Genomic DNA, 21,532 nt, shown 5'->3' with positions numbered 1-21,532 from the left:
TTGTGGAAGTCTGGTTGCGAGCCTGAAAAAACAGGCTCAAGCTAGTCATTTCATTCTAAAGATAGCTTCCCCCATCCTTCCTGCGGTAGCAATCCATTACTTCACTTGTATGCTCTAGAAGGTTTTTTTATTCTACCGATACAGTGTTACACCTAAAAATAATTTTAGAATATGTCAATATAGTTAGGTATTGAATTTTCATTACAAATTAACTAACATAATCACAGTTCTTTTTCTTAATTAATTTGATACACACATTAATACTGAATTCTGAGTATTTAATTAAATTTTTTATTTGGATGGAATATATACTTTATGAATCATATTTATAATATCACTCCAATCCTTAAATTATGTTATTTATTTGCACGGAAAATTAAAGTTAACAAGAGTCCGATGGTTTAGCAGATAATTGAAGAATTCTGAATGAACATGTTTCAGTGACCAGAATTATATCAAGCTGTTTGCTGCAAATGTAACAGGTTTTGTCAACAGCCGGCAACACAAGGCCATCTTGCATTTTTTTTGTCGGTAGTTGTTTTCAGTGTGCTATATTTCATTGAAAACCAGCACTGACTGGAGACAGCGGAAATTATTTTGCTTGGTGCAGTCGCCTAGTGGAGAGTGGGAAACCTCGGCTCTGCAGTGTGGCTGAGGCATGCGACACTGTATCTCTGTGTGCCGAGAATGAGTCGGAGTCAGTGACTGGCATCCTTCATTAATGAATAAAGAGCGTTATGGTCTGTACTGGACTTCATTACAAACCTAGAGGTCTTGTCACTTTCAAGCCTCTATGCCTGTGTGCAAATAAACCCTGTAGAATAACAGTTGAGATTGGCTTTACTACAGGCTGAATGTGGGTAGGTCATAGCTGGATTTGCAATGTTCGAGAACGAAACTTTGAGAGTAAGGCAAATGCTGATTCACTTAATGACATGTGTTGCCTGATTAGGTCCCTATCTGTCTTCCAGCTTTTTTTTAATTTGCAATTTGTAATTTCAGACTATACCTAGTTTTATGTAGATCACTCTAGCATGTGAACTAAAAAATTTATTTTACATGCCATGATAAATTATTAATTTTTATAACATTTTAGATTAAATTGCACGAAAATAGTTATTAACATACATTTGACACAATGTATGAAAAGTTTTTGTGGAAAAATATTTTTTAATCATTGGTCTGCAACGAAACACAAACCACCAAAGCTTTGAGAAGTAGATAAGGTGTACGTAAATGTCATCGGGGTACTATATTAGCATATACTATTCTTTTTGATTGAGAACGGTCAATCTGGGAAGAGGGTCTTGAAAAGTGATAGGAATTGCCAAAAAGCCATAGTACTGGTATTTCAGAAATTATAGAGGTATCTTATAACAACAGAGAAAGTTGGTGATAGTGTGATAAACAGTAAAAGGCTGCATATGTTAACATTTCCAGGGATTTCGTTATGAATAGTAGTAAGTATTTCAGCCCCTTAAAATTTTTTTGATCTTCCAACTGAGGACACTACATTACATATGATGAATATCAATAGTATTCACATGAAGGATTTTGTTATGATGCGTACTTGATAAAGATTAGGGAGATTATTGTGGTTTGAACGTATTTGAAAACAAAAGTGCTGGCCTTCGTAAAGTGCAGAGAGTCTAAGGGGGAATGTAATTAAAGTGTATGTGGTGCAATGGGATGTTTGGTAACAGGTCCGGTCCTTAAAACACAAAGATATTTGTGCTTATCAAGTGGTTTCAACATTATTCTGATGTATCGGAAGAGGGATAGTGTCGGGCATGCATTTTTGAGTAACGACCAAGATTCCGTTGTCCTCGCAAAAGTTGTATGCTTCTAGGGACACGTGGCTAGTGTGGTGGTCTAAAATAAAAAGAGTGTAATGGCTCTTGGATGCCTTAGTAACGTTTACAAAATGCTTCAGCCACTTTGGAAAGAGGTGTTCGGCCATCCAACCATACTTGCTACAGTCATATATTGAATGTGTGTGCCCCTTCTTTGTAAAGCAGCGATCATCCTAAGCCGTGGGAAAATTACAATGGGAGGCACATATGACCCACTGGTGTGCTCTGCGCACCGCACTGTAGGGTTTTCCTCACGCCCCCAGCTGGTTGCTGAGCCAACTTCGGATTCTTTTGCCCACCATCTGTGAAAGAACATACTTGTAAGTTTTCACTCTTTTTAAAAAATAATTATGTACAAAATATAGTCTATTACCTACACAAAAAAAATAAATAAAAAATACCAAATGGGGCAATAGTGTTCACCATGGAGCAATACATTGCATCTTACCCTGTGACAAGACTCTATATTTTCAATCCTAACCCAAATACCATGATGATTAACTACTAATGTTTGATGTTTAAAATTAGCTCAACTAAAGTGTAATGAAATAGAGTCACTTTAAATTATGTTACTATTAACGTATTGCTCTTACCTCAATACTCCTTATTCACTGATTTTACAACAAAAGTGGATGAAATAAAATAAAAACAAACGTCGAAAACCCTCGTGCTGTTAGAAGCACTCCACCAGTTTGGAACTGATTGGGATGTCTTCCGCTATGTAGCAGCACTGCGCAGAGCTCGTTACTCCCTCTAGGAGATTGTAAAAGCGATGCACGGAATTACTTCGTTGCATGGTATTGCCCCGTTCTTCCCTAGTGATGGTCCGTATTAGGAGCTTGCACCATTATGTATGATATTACTGGGGAGGCCTAATGAACATGTAGTCAGAGGCTTGTGGTTTTGCCATTTTAATGAATTAAAGCCTTAGCAAGGAAAATGAAGCTTTTTGTTTTGAGAAAACTGAAACTTCTGGAGATTTTGAAGGAAAAAAAAAGGGATATATTTTCCTGGGAAAGGGAATTTTCCCTTGTAATAGGGACTTTTTTGAGTCATTTTGAGGTTTTTTTTGAGTCTTTGTGAGGAATTTTAAGGAAATGTTGACACCAAAATGGCCGCCGTGACGTCACAATCCAATATGACGGCTGGCACCGAACCCTACACCCTAGCGATGGACATACCAAACTATACTACTACCGGATACCCGCGGTATTACCTAACCTCGTCCTCATCGGAGTACAAGTTATGTTTATAATTCTTAAGTTTTTCAATCGTTAACCCACCCTTAAGCCGGGTTTACGATTGATTTCGTTAAGAATTATAACTTAACATCGAGCACACGATTAAGTCAAAACTACATTTTCCAGTTTATGATTGACATAGAAGTCGTTAATTCCAACTAATCACAGCACAAAACACACGGTCGGCCATTGTTCGAAATGGAGAATCAGGTTTGAAATAGGTTATTGTCAAATGGGATGTCTATTTTTCGAAATGGATGATGATTACAAATTACAAATATACGAATTATAACCAAAAATACTGCCTCGCTCGGTACAATACCAAGACATAAACTTCCGGCTGAAAGGTTCCGGTTTGTTGTGATTGTTCGCTTCCCTTAAGTCTTAAAGAAAAATATAAAATATAACATTTCTGTTAAGTCTTAAGTCATCATATGGTTCGCACACGACCCGTCAAAATTCACACACGACAATCATAAACCATTCCACAAGTTTACATAGAGTCATATGGTAAGTACACGACTAAGTCTTAATTCTTAATTTTCAATCGTAAACCCACCTTTAGTCGTAGAAGCAGGTCACAGGTAAACTTGTTTGAATTCTATCCTGCCGCGCAATGACTCATTCGTCACCCAAACGGGGCACACAGCGTTTGAAGATGGGACAGGTTTTCAATGAAAATTTTTTATTCTAAATTACATATTTTTATTACGATTCACCTTTTCATTGCCTTTATTCTGGACGAAGTATTCGGATTGCAATGAAAATTTGTTCAACAGCTACACATACCTTGTTTACATTAGTGGCTGCAGGGGCATGCATAGGGGCATGCAGATTTCGCGAAAAGATCTGAACACTTATTAGACTGCAACAAGGTATACCCGCACTAACGGTTTCTTCCTTGTGATTGGCGGCCGTCTGCGAGAGAAGCCGTTGCCTTGTTTGCACGAGCCACTAAGGACGAGTTTGATTCCGCACTGAATTAGTGTGATTGGTTGTTGTAACAATCGATATGTACCTGGAAGAAACTCACCCAATCTCGAAACACAGACGATGCTACAGTGTTTTGACTTTCATCTAGTCCCGAAATATTTTCGCGAAATCTGCATGCCCCTAGGCATGCATATTCCGCGAAAAGATTCCGAGACTAGCTGAAAGTTAAAACACTGTAGCATCGTCTGTGTTGCGTGATTGGGTGAGTTTCTCTCGGCTACATATCGATTGTTACAACAACCAATCACACTAATTCAGTGCGGAAGCAAACTCGTCCTTAGTGGCTCGTGCAAACAAGGCAACGGCTTCTCTCGCAGACGGCCGCCAATCACAAGGAAGAAACCGTTAGTGCGGGTATACCTTGTTACTAGAGACCTGAAAAAATTCGCGGGTTCATTTCGTGTTATGCTAAAATTCAAATAATTATACCTTAGTGCTGTTTCTGCCATTGGTTCACTGTTAATCTGGAGGACTGAGGGCCAATTAGAGACCCTCACTCATAGAAGTGTCGAATCACAGGTCACCCAGTCGAGACGACTCACAAGTCAGCAGCCAATGAACAGTTGGCATTTTCCCGAGTGTGTAGAGGATATTGGAGTCTATCCTGGAGGTCATTGAACCCGCGAATTTTTCCGGTCTCTACCTGTTACATAAATGTTCAGAATTTTTTTTTTTTCGTAAAAAATTCTTGCCCCTACTCCTTGGTAAGGGCATTTATGTAAACTGTTAAATGCTGTTAAAGTTATGTTTATAGAAGGAGCTTGAGTTTTCAAACATTTCTTGCAGATGTGTCATTGCAGATAGCAGCTTTTTTTTCTTCAAAGTTACAAACTTTTAGAAGAAAAAGAGGAGCATGATGTTCCGTGCTCTGATGAGGCATGGCACATTTGCATGGTACTCGTACATTGGAAAAAAAAAGTTTCTGTGTTTGCCTCAAAGAATTTTGTTACTGTACAACTCGCAAAATATTTTCTTTCTCGAAAAAAAAAATTTGTTATTGGCAACAATTTTTTTTCTCTAGTGCCAAACCCACATCGTTGACACATTTCTTTTTTTATTATCGCAATGCCTTTGGCCGGGGTCTGAAAGACACAATATTTTGTGTTTTGCGGCATCCGCAATAATTTTTCAGTGTAAAAACTATGCATGAGAAACTGTACAGATACAGAAGTGTCATACAGGCGAAGAAATAACACCAACTATAAGCTACACATGAATATAAATAAAAATTCTTCATGTCATGTGGAACTTAGGCTAAATATATCACGTATTTTAATATCTCGAGGATAAGTAAAAGTTTCTATTGTATTCATGTTTTTTTTTTCTGAATTGACTTTTGTAAATCTTAGAAATTATTATATTGCATATATTGATTTTTATTTCAAAGAATAATAGGTACTGATAAACACCTTTGCACTTTTGTCATCTTTCAATTAAAAGTAGATTTAATTAACCTTAAATACTAAGTAGATGTAAAACAAAAACACATGAAGTTGCTCAGCAGATAACTGCTACCCTGAAGATGGCCACTGCAAGATCGACCGAAACGTGGGTGAACTCTTCACCCACAAGCCAAGCATCTTCAAAACCACGGCGCGGCGGTTGAGTGCTGGTAACGTATTTTTATATTTCCACGGAGGCAGGCAGAGGGCCGCCGTAAAGCAGCGTTAAAGTCGTGACCCAGACGTCGTTACCCGGCGTTATTAGTTTTGAAACTTGTTCTTTTCTGTAACCGCCGCTGCGGCTCCTAGCGGCGCGGCGTGGAACCACGAGGCTGCAGCCCGCCTCGCCGACTCTTTTCTTGTCTTGAAACCACAGAACAGGGAAGGAACTTTCTAAAACATAACTCAATTATATTATTCTACTTCTATACTCCTTGATAAGAATACATCACGACCAATTATGGCCCGTCTACCATAGCAATGTCCTAAACTGTGTCCGAAGAACACTCGTCGCTGATTGGTCCACGTGACCCTCTGACGTCATGCGTCAAGTGGGCGAAGGTCCGAACCTGCCTGGTCCGAAGACATTCGCCAATTTGAACTTTTTGTCCCAACCTGTGTACTTCGGACACAGAAAAAGAACAGAACACTCACGATATTTGAATTTCCGGTTCCCGTTTGAAAACGTGGTGTTTGTTTTTGATATTGAAGGAAATGGAAGGTGTTGTAAGTCACTTATAACCTACATAACTTTCATAAGTTCAATCTCAAACTACAAAGCATCAAAACAATAAACAAAAACTTTTGGTATGGCACATTTACTGCGCTCTGGTGACAACTTTAGAAATCAATACATTCGGAAATCAGACATCGCAATTGTGGACAGGGCAGTTTTCGGTGAGACAATGTGACGTCACTCACATTCGGATAAGGACACGGACCACGCACAGGTTCGGACTATTGTAGACGGGCTCTTAACATATAAAATGGCGTTGGGGCTCGATGATTTGATTAGTAGAAAACGGCGACTGTGATGCTGCCAAGTGGACGGGCCCGTAACTGTACATGGGTGTCAGCTCTCCCATATAAAGATAACCCCCCCCCCCCCCTGCTTGAAACCATTCTGTTTTTTAACAATACCATTTAATTTCTGTAGACATTAAATGTGATTTCCCAAACGAAACATATCACATCAAATCGGGGGCGTGGCTGAGTGGGTTAGCTAGGTGTTTATATATCTGTACTCACAACCAGAGCTGCCAGTAGAGCCAACCTATATTATACCGCTTGGTCTCTGAAACTATACAAAATTGGATATCATTATACAAACCACCAAAACCGTTGAAAAATAGTTTGCAACAAGTATAGTTATTAATTTTCCATTGCTGTGACTTAGCCTACGATGAATAGGAATAAAATTAAATATTCAATCGATTGTTGATTTCTATCAATTTTAAGTCCTCAGTTTTGCCTAACGGGAAAAATGTATTACTTTGGCGGTAAAATTTGAATCTAGAGAAGAAATTAAAATTTTATATTTGCGAAAAGTCATGTCATACACCCACATTTACACACATAGGCATTATATATTAGGTGTATCACGAGTTAAGAATGAAAATGAAAATTTAGAATTGTTACAATAATTATAGACATTATATGAATATTCTCATTGTTTTACTTAATGCATAAATGATATCCAACACCAGGTGGTAATTGAACAATGGTTTTATTTTATTCAACACACCATCCAGCATTAGTTAGCAGTACAGCAGTGCAATAAGTTTAATTTCTACTGAGGTACAGGATTTGTTTAGTCAACATAACATTTGTAGGTTTGAAAGAAACACAGCCCGCTTATGTGAATCAATACAATTTCACTTGAATTTTTATATTTGTATCCAATTATACAGATACATGGGCTATACAAACAGGATACATGGGATACCCATATCATATAGGCCCTACATTTTGTATCCCATTATACCATATGGCAGCTCTGCTCACAATGTTCCGTCCGACCACAAGTCGTGGAACTCACAATTATCCGCACGTCGTATTTTTCTTCTTCCAACGAGATGTAAGGCAGTCTTAATATTCGCTCTACTAAGTAGTAAGAAGAGACCTGCAAAATTCGCGGATTCACTCGGTGATAGGTTAGAATTCAAACACACATACCTCTTAGATAATTTTGCTATTGGCTTACTGTTCATCTGGACGAATCTCAACCAGTTATAAACTCTGAACCAAAGAAGGATCGAATCACAGACAAACCAGCTGAGACGACTTACAAGTCGGCAGCCAATGAACTTGCGTTATTGGCCCGAGTGTACAGGGGTATGTGCAGGCTATCCTGAAGGCCATCGAAACCGCGAATTTTGCAGGTCTCTAGTAGCAAGTAAACTTCCCAGCCACGCCTCGGCGGAGACTCGACCCCGCAACGCCTCGCGCCATAGAGAAGGGAGCGACTGCGCACGGAGGTCGGCGCTCCAGTGGCCAGCCTCCTCGCTGGAGAGGGGGTCTCTCTGCGCATGCGCGTGGGAAGGACGCGCTCTCGGCTCGGCGCGAATCCCGCCAGTTCGGTCCTGGACTCCGAACCACCTGGCTGCTCGGCGCGCTGTCTTCTCTCGCCGCTGACGTCACCAGGTAGGTCCAGCAGCCACACTCTTCCGCCGTTAGTTCCAGCTTTTACACTATGTTCTACACGAGCTTTCCAACTGAAACCATCCGTTTATTCTACATTTCAATTTCTGCCTGTTCTGGTGACCTGCTTCTAGCTTTTACCGCGTTACAAAGTTTTCACGTTTTAAAAATTATGATATTTTATGAAGGTTTAAACATTAGAAATTACACAAAATTTAACATTTCAAACCCAGAGCTTTTTTCTTCCGCATAGTTCGGCGTATAATTATAGAGAATATGAAAATTTCCTTGGAAAGGGGGGGGGGGATACTGAAAATATTTTGTCAGCGAATTCTCCCTCTTCAGTACGCCACTCGCCATTGGTCAAATGTGAATCTTGTACGCACGCAAAGTGTCGTAACAACCCGAGCAAAAAGACAGTTTTCATGTGAGATGTATCAGACCAAAATTTAAGTGCTCGCTTAAGTTAACTATGTTATAAACACAAATGCAGACATACCATCGTAGTTGACCTAATTAATACCCATGTGAGGATATGCATGTGTATTAGTTAGTGATTAAACTGAACTTATTCAGAAATAGCTCAAGGATAGCCTGAAAATAGCTAAACTGTGTGGAAACTTAATTATAATTCCCTGAATTATTGACAAAAGACACCTGCTTGCAAAATATATTAGTTAGAAACCTTCTTTACCAATGATTAAATCTCACGTTTATAAAAATCATGAAACTATCTTAAGCCCAACGGGCCGGTGAAACAAAACCGCACACACAAGGCAGCTATCAACAGTGAGGTGATTGCACATCGCACACTTGACTGGGCGCCGAACCACAAGGCGCGAGGGCGAGGGCGCAAGTATGGATAGTGCAGTTTCGAGTACACTCGGTAGCGCAAGAGCAGATATTAGCCCGGTCAGTTGAAAAAAAAAATACCTTCTATCTATTTCAAGCTCCAGCTGATATATTTTGTTTTAAACCAATATTATTATTTATTCACATTCCTTGAGATATCGTTCCGCTTAAAACTTATGTGTGTGCAATTACTTTTTTGACGTGACAACGTCTAATAAATTGATGAACGCCGGCTGCAACGCACGAAAAAGTGTCCCGTTACGCACATTGTTCCATTACGCTGTGTCCCGTTACGCACATTGTTCCGTTACTCTTCCACTCGACTGTTTATAAAGTGAAGTGAAAAGTTAATGTGGTATTCATTGCTTATTACAACAAGAATTTCTGCATTAAAGGTTAATTATTCTTGCATTTTAAAAATCTGATTACTAGTATAATTTCAAGTATTTATTCTGTTATTATTAAAATAAAAATCATTCAATTTTATTCATAAAGTATGCAATCATTTCATCAATGTTTTGTTATGACGTTGTCACGTTAAACTATCGTCCGTAAACCGACTTTACAGACAACCAATTTTTTTGTTAGTATTTACGTTGTGAAATATTTTTTGGCCATTACAAAATTTTTAGTCGAATACAAAAATGTTAGTATTTTTCGCTAAAATATTGTGCTGCTTCTTACAAATATAACGTGTCCTTTCCATATACGTTCACGATTAACGTGGACGGAATGTACTATGGATACATTAATTTTCTCACGCACGTAGTTGCTCTACGCTACGTCTTAAGCCCAGGGCACACGCTAAACGACGCTGAGCATGAACTTCCAATAATTCCTTCTTCATTCACGTTTGTGTTTAAAATATTTACAACGGAATATTTATCGCACTTATCAGAAATTTGCGTAGTTCCTACGAACATACAGTCATTGAAGACTACGAAGAAGTCTTAATTTATTCGAAGCGTACTCTTTGCTGAAAAGTATGTAAATTTACTATAAATTTTTAACACTGTAGCTATATATATAAATCGCCGCCAGTTTATTTCACTACTGGCTCTTGTATGTGTGTGTGTTGTAGTAAGTGTGCATGTATAGTTTTATTATATACTACATTTTCTCCTTTAATAAATACGTAAAAAAGGTTAAATATTTATAGAAATTAAAAAAAACTTTCAGAATTAATGTACATAATTTTATAAACTCAATAGAATTTTTAATTTCAAAACTAAATAATGTGCAGAACAAGGTCAGAATTTTAAATATTTAAGTATTTCCTATGACTAGAGACCGGAAAAATTCGCGGATTCCTTTAGAGACAGGCTGGAATCCAAACTAGTTTAGCTTAATGCTGCGTCAGTGATTGTACCGCAATTTATCTGAAGGACTCTGAGCCAATGGAAAACACTCAACAAAAGAAGTATCGAATCATAAGAATCGCAGTAAACAGGTGTCCCGAGTCGGTAGCCAATGACCAGGTGATAGTTGCCCGAGCACATAGAGAATCGTGGAGTCTATCCTAGTGGTCATTGAAACCGCGATTTTTTCCGGTCTCTACCTATGACGCTTTTCTGTACCCCAAAACTATAAATACATATTTCAGTAACATACAAAAAAAATCAGCAAAACATATTTTTTTTGTATACTACCTCAGTATGGAACTAAGCTAGCATTTGCTTGTAGTGCGGGTGGAAAAAATCACGTGCAAGCAAATTCCTTCTTCTCTGCCATAAGTGTTGGGTGTTTGCAGTGGCCGGTGTTAGAATCAGCTTGCAAACAGTCCCTCCCAATTAACATAGCGAGATCGGACGAGTATATAATTTTCTATGAAAACAAACTTTCCAGCGGTTTAATGATTTCTACTTTGACATTGAAAATATAAATAAATAAGTATTAGAGATATGCGCCAAGTAGGAATATCAATTAACCTTTTCACGTGGTGCGTGGTTCTCATTGGTTGCACTAACTGCCATGTCGTTTGCTCCAGTTGGTCCTCATTCTCTGGACAGTGGAAGCATGCAATTCTAGAATTTTCTTCAATAGAACAAAGTAAATAATATACAAGCGTGGAAGATAAAAAAAACTCTACAGCCTTGTACATGTAAAAAAAATGAGATCACTCCATTTTGTGTAATGGACGTTCAGTTATTGTTATTTTGACTCCTCAGCAATAAACCCAGGCTACAAGACGATGCACGGCAAAAATTTATCTTTCCGACGAGAAATTATTCCGGTTTGCGTATCTGTGGCTACAGCATTTCACGAAGTCTACAAAACAAACAAATGTTTCCTGCCAGGATGGGTTACCGCTGTTTTTTATTCCTTGTGTTTACTTCCTCCGCGAAGTAAGCGCTGGTTGGTTGGATCAACAAAAGCCACCGCCACCAAGACAAATATTCCGCACTTGCCTTCTGAGGGCGAAGACCTCAGTGCGAGGGATACTCCTCCCCCCCCAAAAAAAAACAGAATTTTATACAGCAAAATAAATGTTTTCAATCGTCCGGGAAGATACCTGCATGTGGATATTTGCACACGTGATGTGTTGGCACTCCGCGCGTCACACAAACACTCACGTGTCACGAGATTTCAATCTCGCGCGAGTACGCGAATTGAAGGCACGGATGTTTATTCATATACTGTAGTATAAGCAAGTATTTACTTGTTATTGAAGGTACACTTCTTTAGGTGCGGTATGAAAAAAAAAACGATGAAAATTAATTTTTTACGATGTGCGTGCAACATGCAACAAAAATTGACAGGATGTAAAATATCTACATAAAAATAAAAATTATATATATATGGTTATAAATTATATAATTTATTGACTGATATTGAATACTGGTCCATATAGTTGGAAAAAAATCTATTGTGAATATTATAAATAGAAATCGTGTTTATAAACTTTTCCAAGTGTAATTTCTAATGTATTTATATAAATACATGGTTACGTGGTAAAATTTTTGTTTGATAAATAATTAAAATTAATAGGTTTGAATAAAAATTTAGCATATTTATTGATTTTAATTATTAATATATATTAATCTCGATTATTTTACTAAATTAAATAATTAATTTGAATGTGAATATTTTTTTAAATTTTTAAATTTGATTGAATTTATACTTTACCAACAGTATCTATAATATCACTCAAGTCCTTTTATTATTTTATTTCTAATAATTATTTGCATGCAAAAATTAAAGTTAGTTTTTTTAACTGCGCCAAGTAAGCATAACTTCTAACGCGCATACATCAGTAATTACATGCACTTGTACAAATAAGGATAAGGGGAGTAATATCGCTGTTATATTTATAAGAATTTCACAGTAATGCATAAACTAACCACGTTTAATGCTAACTTTTGACATGCAGCAGAAAAAAAAAATTCATACATAAAGCAGGGCTCCAATAGCTTGATGCATACCAGGAAAATTTCTAGTTTCGCCTCACAACAGGGACTTCAGAGCACTTCAAAAAGGCCTGCCATTGGCTGGTCGCAGCGTGCGTCTATCGGAAAAAAAAATTGAAACACCGCGTTTCGAAATATGGAAACTGTTAAAAGCTTTCGGCTTCGGCCAGCGCTGGGTTTGGTAATTCCCCCCTCCCCCCCGGCACACCTCAGGCCACCAGAAGCTCGGTGATTTGCCAATAACTCGCTGCTGATGGCGGCTAACACGAGCGCCCGGCGCAGTATGCAACCCGCTTATTGAGACCTTTCGGCAAAAAATAATATTGGTTCCTTTTTTTTTTTTTGCCACCGCAAACCTGCCCTGTTCTAACAGAATTTTGAAATTGTCGGCGTTGTCCGTCTTCCACTTCCGCGGTGATTGCGCTGTGCTCCACCTCACGTGATTGGTTTTATTGCAAGTTGAAATAAAAACCTGTCAATTGGAAATATGCAAATGTTACAAATAAATTTTCTTTCAAAATTAGATTATAATAGACTTTTTTTTTTAATATTGAAAATACGGGAAATTTTTTTAGCACATCTTTTGCAGGAGATCTCTGTAAAATATAAATTTTTTGATGATTTCGCAGAATTTCACAATGAATTTATGAATCAAACTGTTTACAGGATTTTTCCTAGTATTTAAAGATATGTTTGGAAACTTAAGGCCATAGAGTTTTCGCTGCATTCGGGCATAAACGGAAAGGAACTGTCATGGCACATTTAAGAACTTCAAAATAATTAATTGCTAAGCCCACAGCAGAAACGCTATTATTCCTCCCACAAAGTTGTGCGCTCTGTTTAAAACGGAACACATCAGAACTGGGAAGTCGAGAACATGCTTATCTTCCACCGTGATTCCAAATACGTCTACGAAGAGGAAATCTCTAGGTTATGTGATGCGCAGTCATTGTTGAAAAGTACGCAGACATACTGTTAACTGTCTTAACTCCCAGAAAGTTCTTGATTTGCTTTGAAATTTTGAAACAACGTTGCATTCGTATACGCACGTGTTTTTATGTAACTATGTCACACCTGCGACAGGTAAAAAGATAGATAAAAATATAGATAGGTATGTATATATAAATTAATGTTTGTGTGTTCGTCTTCTGTTTTGTAAATATAAATATATAAATAGGAAGATACATACATAGAACAATAGAGATATAGAGAGGTATAGAGAGATAGAAAGAGGGAGATGTACGGATATTTAGAGAGATAGGTATATAGAGTGCAATATAGTCACATAGAGAGATATAGAGAGATATAGATAGGCAGATAAAGATATAGATAGAAACATAGATACACAGAAAGATAGATTAATATGGAGATATATGAATAGATATGTATATCTATGTATAGAGATAGATATATTGAGAACTTTATATATATGGAGGAATATAAAGAGATTTATAGAGGGATATATATAGATGCTTTGTATACGTACTTTGTATATATACTTCTAATTAATTACAAAAAATTGAAAGAGGCATAGCAACGCATGCCGAACATTAGCTAGTTTCTAATAAATGCGTAACATCGGTTTTGCAATGATAGTATAATTGTAGGTACTAGGACATACTCTTTTGGTTGTCTTCAATTTCTTCCGAATTATTAAATCGTTTCTCCAAGAAACTCACTGATGTCAGTTTGAACCAAAAATAAACTCAGTTTTTTTTTCATTCTAAAATTACCGCATTGTTACGTAGTCTGCATAATTAATTTGAAAGTTGGCAGCATCGTCGTCGCTCTGCATCAACTCAGTCGTCTGTGATGAAGTCACTGTTGATTTTCCTTAATTAAAAAATAATAGACGCAGCAAGGGTTTTGTTTTATTTTGTATCGGCCTCGCATGTCTGGACAGGCATTTCTTTTAAATGCTGGATAATTTAATTAAAAAGTTAATGTTGAATGTGTCTTTTTTTTCCTCCGGTTGTTTCCTTCACTATGGTTTTAAAAAAAAAAGTGGTTGTCTGTAAAGTCGGTTTACGGACAATAATTTTACGTAATAACGCTATAAGAAAACATTGATGAAAAAGTGCATACTTTTTTAATTTTCAAATTTTATTTACAGTTTTTTGCAAATTTAATTTAAATAATTTGTTTAAATATAATCACGAATAATTAGTTAAAAAGCCCGCCTCAACCTGTTTGATATTATAGAAGATTTTCTCGCACGGTGGTTGGCCGGTTCTTGCACGCTCGGGTCAGGCGGAACGTGACAATTTTTTCGTGCGTGCAGCCGGCGTTCATCGATTTATAAGACGTTATCACGTCAAAAAAAAAATATGCACGACTCGCATTGACCGCAGCGAAAGAGCGGGCTATGCGCCTCGGAAACTTTGTTTCCCTGCGCGTAGCATCGAGCGAAAATACTGTTCGGACGGTCGCGGAACAATGTCTACTCAGTCAGCGAAGGAGAGAAGCAGTTGCTCACGTGCTCCCTGCTCGTTGGTCGAGATAGTTCAGGCACCTTCCAATAGAGGCGCTAGACAGCTTCGCAGGCTCGATCTCATACAGAAGCAGAAACCACTGAAAAAGACGTGTGTCTACTTATGTACGCGCTTTACAAGTTATACATCTTTATGATTTCAGGCACTAAATTATTTTGAAAAATATTAAAAATAAAAATTAATCAAATAAATACTCAGTATTCAATACTTATATAAACATGCGTATAAAATTATCATTATTTTTTAATTTTGTAAAATAATTGAGAAAATCTTAAATTAATATTGAAAATTAAAAAAAAGAATGATTAATATAATTCATTAATTTTAATTATTTATTTAATATTAATTTAATAATTTATAATTTACAATGCAAACAAATTATACATACAGGAACATAAAATCACTTGAAAAAAATTGGTTGTCTGTAAAGTCGGTTTACGGACGATAGTTTAACGTGACAACGTCATAACAAAACATTGATGAAATGATTGCATACTTTTATGAATAAAATTGAATCATTTTTATTTTAATAATAAAAGAATAAATACTTTAATTTATACTATGCAGTAATCAGATTTTTTAAATGCAAGAATAATTAACCTTTATTGCCGAAATTGTTGTTGTAATAAGCAATGAAAACCACATTAACTTTTCACTTCACTTCATAACCAGTCGACGAAACAGTTCACGTGTAGATGTAAGTTGTGTGCTGCCTCTGTCTTTCTTCTCCTCGGACGCATAGGCCAATCAAGTGGAAGAGAGATTGATGCGGCGCAAGCGTACAATGAGTGTAACGGGACACATCGTAACGGAACAATGTGCGTAACGGGACACCAATTCGTGCGTGCAGCCAGCGTTCATCGATTTATTAGACGTTGTCACGTCAAAATACGTGTGTCTACTTATGTACGCGCTTTACAAGTTATACATCTTCATGATTTCAGACACTAAATAATTTTGAAAAATATTAAATAAATACTCAGTATTCAATACTAATATAGATATGCGTATAAATTATTATTATTTTGTAATTTAGTAAATATTTGAGAAAATCTTAAATTAATATTGAAAATAAAAAAAATACGCAGAATGATTAATATAATTCATTAATTTTAATTATTTATTTAATATTAATTTAATAATTTATTATTTACAATGCAACCAAAATATACATACAGGAACATAAAATCACTTGAAAAAATTGATTAAAACAATTTAATAGATTAACAATAAAAAATGTTTTAAATTATATGGCAGTATTCAATACCAATCAATACATTTATGAACAGGACTTACACGTATTTCCGCACCCACCAATAGAATCGCTACCGGAGAAGCTACTGCGTTTAAACATAGTTTCTAAGCAACGTGATATAAGGTAACGGAAAACATTAGCGTATAAACTTTGCAATCGTACCAAAGCTGTGAGCCCACAGTGATTTATTTTGACCGAGACGTATAATCGTCAAAAAATGAAGAATACGATGACTATTTCTTTAGAAATCGCGAGCTCGCTCATATTCGACAAAAAGCTCGTTAACGGAATAATTAATTAAAAAAAAGGACTCCAGCGCATGGGCCGAGGTGAGTAACAACTGCCAGCTACGGCCGACAGTCAGTGCCAATGGTGCCAACTGTCCAACTGAACCATCACTCGCAAGCCATCGCATGGTGTTTGTCCGCAAGCACTTTTGACACATTTACAGCGGTATGAGTATACGCAGACAATTGGTACTAGTCACGTGACACATGTTATACGATACTTTTGAGACCAAATTGCTTTATATGTGTTTTTTGACGCGACAACGTCTAATAAATCGATGAACGCCGGCTGCACGCACGAAAAAGGATGACTCGTCCCGTTGCGCACATTGTCCCGTTACGCTCATTGTACGCTTGCGCCGCATCTATCTCTCTTCCACTCGATTGGAACAACCATCGAATTGACTTTTTCGAGGCACATTAAACTTGAAACACTCCAATTCGTTTCCTACTTTTCCTACCATCGTCCTATCCTTAAAATAATAACACAGATTGGAAGAAGTTAAACAGCAAACATGTATAAAAGTTATAGTTAAAATAATCTGTTAGTTAAAGTAATAAACATTTTTGAATTAATGAGTGCAAACAAAAGTAAATTTATCAATTAAATTGTAGATTTCATTTCACTCCTTCTTTGTATCCATACAAAATAGTGATAATTCAATAAAAATGATTCAATTTTATTCATAAAAGTATGCAATCATTTCATCAATGTTTTGTTATGACGTTGTCACGTTAAACTATCGTCCGTAAACCGACTTTACAGACAACCACTGTTTTGTAGAGCGTTTATAAAATGACCACCAATTGCCTTTTCAAGGATGTATAAACACCCTCCGGGAAGGGGGGGGAGGGGGTGGCTCTGCTGCCTCAGCGAGGTCGCGAAGTAGACGTTGCAACAGCGCGTCATCGCCTTATTGACGGCAAACCTGGGGGAGGGGGGGGGGCTAGGAAGCATAACTGACGGGTAGAGATTTCAGAAACGCCAGGCGATGTGAAGCGAAAAGTGGAAAAAAAAAAAAAAGCGGACATCGCGGTGAATAGCCGCGTATTGATATCGTGGGCGGTGTTGACAGATGCCGGCTGCGGCGGAGTGATACATGACGTCGCCTTGGCAACGGGCGGCGCGCGTCAAAAGAGCCGCGGGGCATGCCGGGAGCTAGCTCTCACCCCTAACCCCCTACCCCCCTTTTCACGCACGCCACTCCTGGCCGGAACACACTTCAGCGCAAGTCATGTTGGTTCCATGACAATATCTTGTTACTGGAAAATAATCACGATAGCTTTCTTTGAGCTGGTGTTATTAAAAAAAAATTGACTCTCAAAATTCACAGACACGTAACCAACGAAACACAAAATGAATGAGTGTGTGAGTATGTGAGAGAATGACAGTATCATAATAAGAATTTTAATTATATTTTTCTATATAAAACCATATTTAATATATTTTAGGTTAGTGGTTAATGACATCATAATATTTTGTATTTTAAACAATATTTCATACGTTTTAGGTTTGTGTTTATTTTTGGCTATATTTTAATATATTATTTTATACGGTTTATGTTAGAACTAAACTTGGATGTTAAATTGATCAGTAATTTCTGTAATTTGTAAATTTTTAGTATGTAATTTTATGTTTGATTCCTAGATACAGGTATAACATACTAGCTGCAGTACCTAGCGTTGCCCGGGCTGAACACAGGGTGAAAATGATTTTTTTCTTTCTAAATCGGATATAGACTGTAATTGTCTTCTTAATTTGAACGTCAAGTGTACAAAAATTACATCTAGGAGAGCTAAAATACTGCTTTTAGGATGAAATTAGGGAAATGGGGGTTGTTTTGCGTGTTTTCATGTTTTCAGTGAACCTCCTTTTCTTAAATTGGATGTTGACAATAAAATCCCCTTTGTATGTATGAGAACTTTTCAAACTTTCACCAAGCTGATCCAAGCTGTTCTAAAGGGTAGTACAATGGAATGGGGGAAGTTATTTCTAATCTTCATGTAGCCAGAAATAAGGTTAGGTTTAATAGTATTTTTTTTTAAATTTAACATCAAGTGTGAAAAATTTCATCAAGATATGAAAAATTCTCCTTAAAGAGTGGGGAAAGGGGATGGTGTAGTTGTTAAAACTATCATGTATTCAATTAACTTTAAAAAAAATGAAAATACGATCTAGACAGTAAATTCCTGCTCTCTTGAACAAAAGTATGCATAATGTTATCAAGTTATACCAGTACTATACTTTAAGTGTTGGGAAATGTAGTCCGGGGTGGTTTTTTTAAAATCTCATGTAGATAATTTTTGGGGGTTAATTTTCTCTTAACTTGAACGCCAAGTTTGCAAAAGTTCATCAAGAAGTACCATAATACTACTTTAGGGGTAGTAAGGAGAAATTAGTGGTTTATTTTATTTTGTTTAGACACAGGGATGGGATATTTTTCTAAAAATCGGACATAGATGGTAACGTCAAGTGTGAAACATTTAATAAATAAATGCCAACATCCTTTTTTAAGGGATGGGAAAGAGGTATGGGGTGGTTTCTGAAACCTCACGTGGACAGTGGCCATTTTTGAAATCAGATAAAGCAGTAAATTAACTCTTGTTTTAACCATAATTGTGCTTAATTTTATTTTTATGTACCAACGTTATGCTTTAAAGAATGAAAAACGGGGGATACGGGTGAATTTATAAAATTTCAGGTAAGCAGTGACCTTACACATTTTTTAAAAAAAAATTTAAGTCGAACAGTAATTTTCTTCTTATTTTGAATGTCATGTGAGCAAATTTTCATTAAGAAGAATCAAATTTATGCCTTAAAGTGTGGGAAAGGAGAATTGAGGTAGTTTTTCCACATTGCCCTTTTTTATAAACCGACTGAAAACAGTAATATCCCCTTAATTTAAAAGCAAATTGTGCTAAACTATAAAAAAAGGTTAAAAATTTTGTTTTAGGGGTGAGAAAAGGGGGTGGTTGTTTTAATTGAATGTTGAAAGTGACCCACCTCTTTTTAGAAATCAATTATAGAAAGTAATTGTACGCTTATTTTGTACGAATAGTGAGCAAAATTCCATTAAGTAGTGTCTTTTAAGGGGTGGGAACGGTGGATGCGGGTGGTTTATCGAAATATAATGAAGTCAGTGACTTTCCACGTGTTTCGAAGGTGAAGTGTGTTAAGTTTAAACTCAGTCGGATGAACGAAGTGCGAACGCACAGAAAACGAACAAAATAGAAGACGAACACACATTCAATTTTATGTTTAAGATTAACAACTAAATTGTATTAAAATGGGGTAAAACGCTTACTCATGACAGTGCTAGACATCGGCTATCCTCTTCACCGAACTATGTTTGTAAGGTCCCTGAATTAATTTCCCTGCAGGCGCGCCAACTCATGCTTGAGATCTTATCCATTATTAAATCTTATTAAAAGAGGGTAAAACGCTTACCCCTGACAGAGCGAGACATAGGCTATCTGCATTACCGGACTGCTTTGCGAGGTCACCGAATTCTCTTTTTCGCAGGCGCACTAACTCACGCCCGAGAGTGTATCAATTATTACAGAATTACGCTCCATATCTATCGCACAGGAGCTGTGCAATTTTCCGAGATAAAAAGTAGCCTATGTCACTCTCCGGCCCATGAACTATTTCCATGCAAAAAATCATGTAGATCCGTTGCTCCCTTGCCACGTGAAAGAAAAGTAAAAAAAAAAAAAATAACAAACACACTTTCGCATTTATAATATTAGTAAGGATTAAACGTTGTTTCAGCCTTACTGTCAATTGTAAGATAAGGCCTTAACTGCGATACGTTGCTCCGTTGCTGCATGAAAGAGAGAAAAAAAAACACACTTTTGCATTTATAATATTAGTAGGGATACTTTTTTTTTGGAAACAATACTGAATATTTATTGTCGTGCTTACGAAAATTAGCGCATAATTATATATTTTTTATACATGTTTTACAACAATTATTTTGAAATCATAGGGAAGATAATCGAATAATAGAAAATTAGACTTTTATTTTGTTTTATCGTGCTTATTAATGTGAGCAGGTAACATTGGAAAAACTAGTCGGGAAACGGTTTACAAACAAATTTAACTAATGCGGGTATACTGGGATAACACATGATATGCCCCGGGCAAGAGTGCGAACCCAGTGTTACTTCGGGAAAATTTTCGCCGCAGCGTCGCAGTTGTTGCTTAAAACGTAAATGTACAGTTTCGATGGCCATTTCAGTTCCGTTGACGGACGTGTTGTGCGGCGCGGCGGTCAGCAAGGGGACGCGACCTCTTCGACTGACTCGCCGGAAGCGACGCGGCGGTACTTGGTGTGTGTCATGCGCGCAGTTGGCACAACTGGCCCGTTACCAGCGGGTAATGGGCTCGGCGAGACACCCCCTGCCCTGGGCCAGCTCTGTCCCCGAAGTGGCCCCCCCCCCCCTCCGGGCGAACACAGGTGCTGTTGCAAATGTGCGCGGCGCCCATTATCCCGACCCAGACGCGTCGTCAGTAATTGACCAGTGATCGGAGTGCGAACAAAAGAGAAAAACTCGTGAGTGCTCGTCCTTTTCAGGGGTCGTTACCGCAACGCCGAAATACCACAACGCCGAACGTACAATAACGCCGAATGCCAAATTGACCGCAATGCCGACAGCTAGAAAACTGCTGTGTACCACAACGCCGAAATACATTAACGCCGAAAAATGTTGCTGCGGGGAAGGGGGGGGGGGCACAGGAGCAAAATGAAAAACAACTGAATGAATTTGTCTACCTAACCTAACCTAGGCTAGCCTAACCTTTGTGGCAGTCCTGAAATGACATTTTTCGGCGTTGTGGTAATTCGGCGTTGTGGTACACAGCAGTTTTCTAGCTGTCGGCGTTGTAGTCAATTTGGCATTCGGCGTTATGGTTTTCAGCGTTATTGTACGTTCGGCGTTGTGGTGCGTACCCCCCTTTCAATTAATTGACTGCTGAAAACATTTTTATCGGTGTTGTAGCAAAAGAATTCCCCAGTTATAAATTTTAATAGTCTCAACTATAATCTTTGTAGAGTTTCGGTTCAAGGT

This window comes from Bacillus rossius, chromosome 10 (assembly GCF_032445375.1).
Source record: "Bacillus rossius redtenbacheri isolate Brsri chromosome 10, Brsri_v3, whole genome shotgun sequence".
NCBI lineage: Eukaryota > Metazoa > Arthropoda > Insecta > Phasmatodea > Bacillidae > Bacillus > Bacillus rossius.
Note: the sequence above shows the minus strand (reverse complement) of the source record.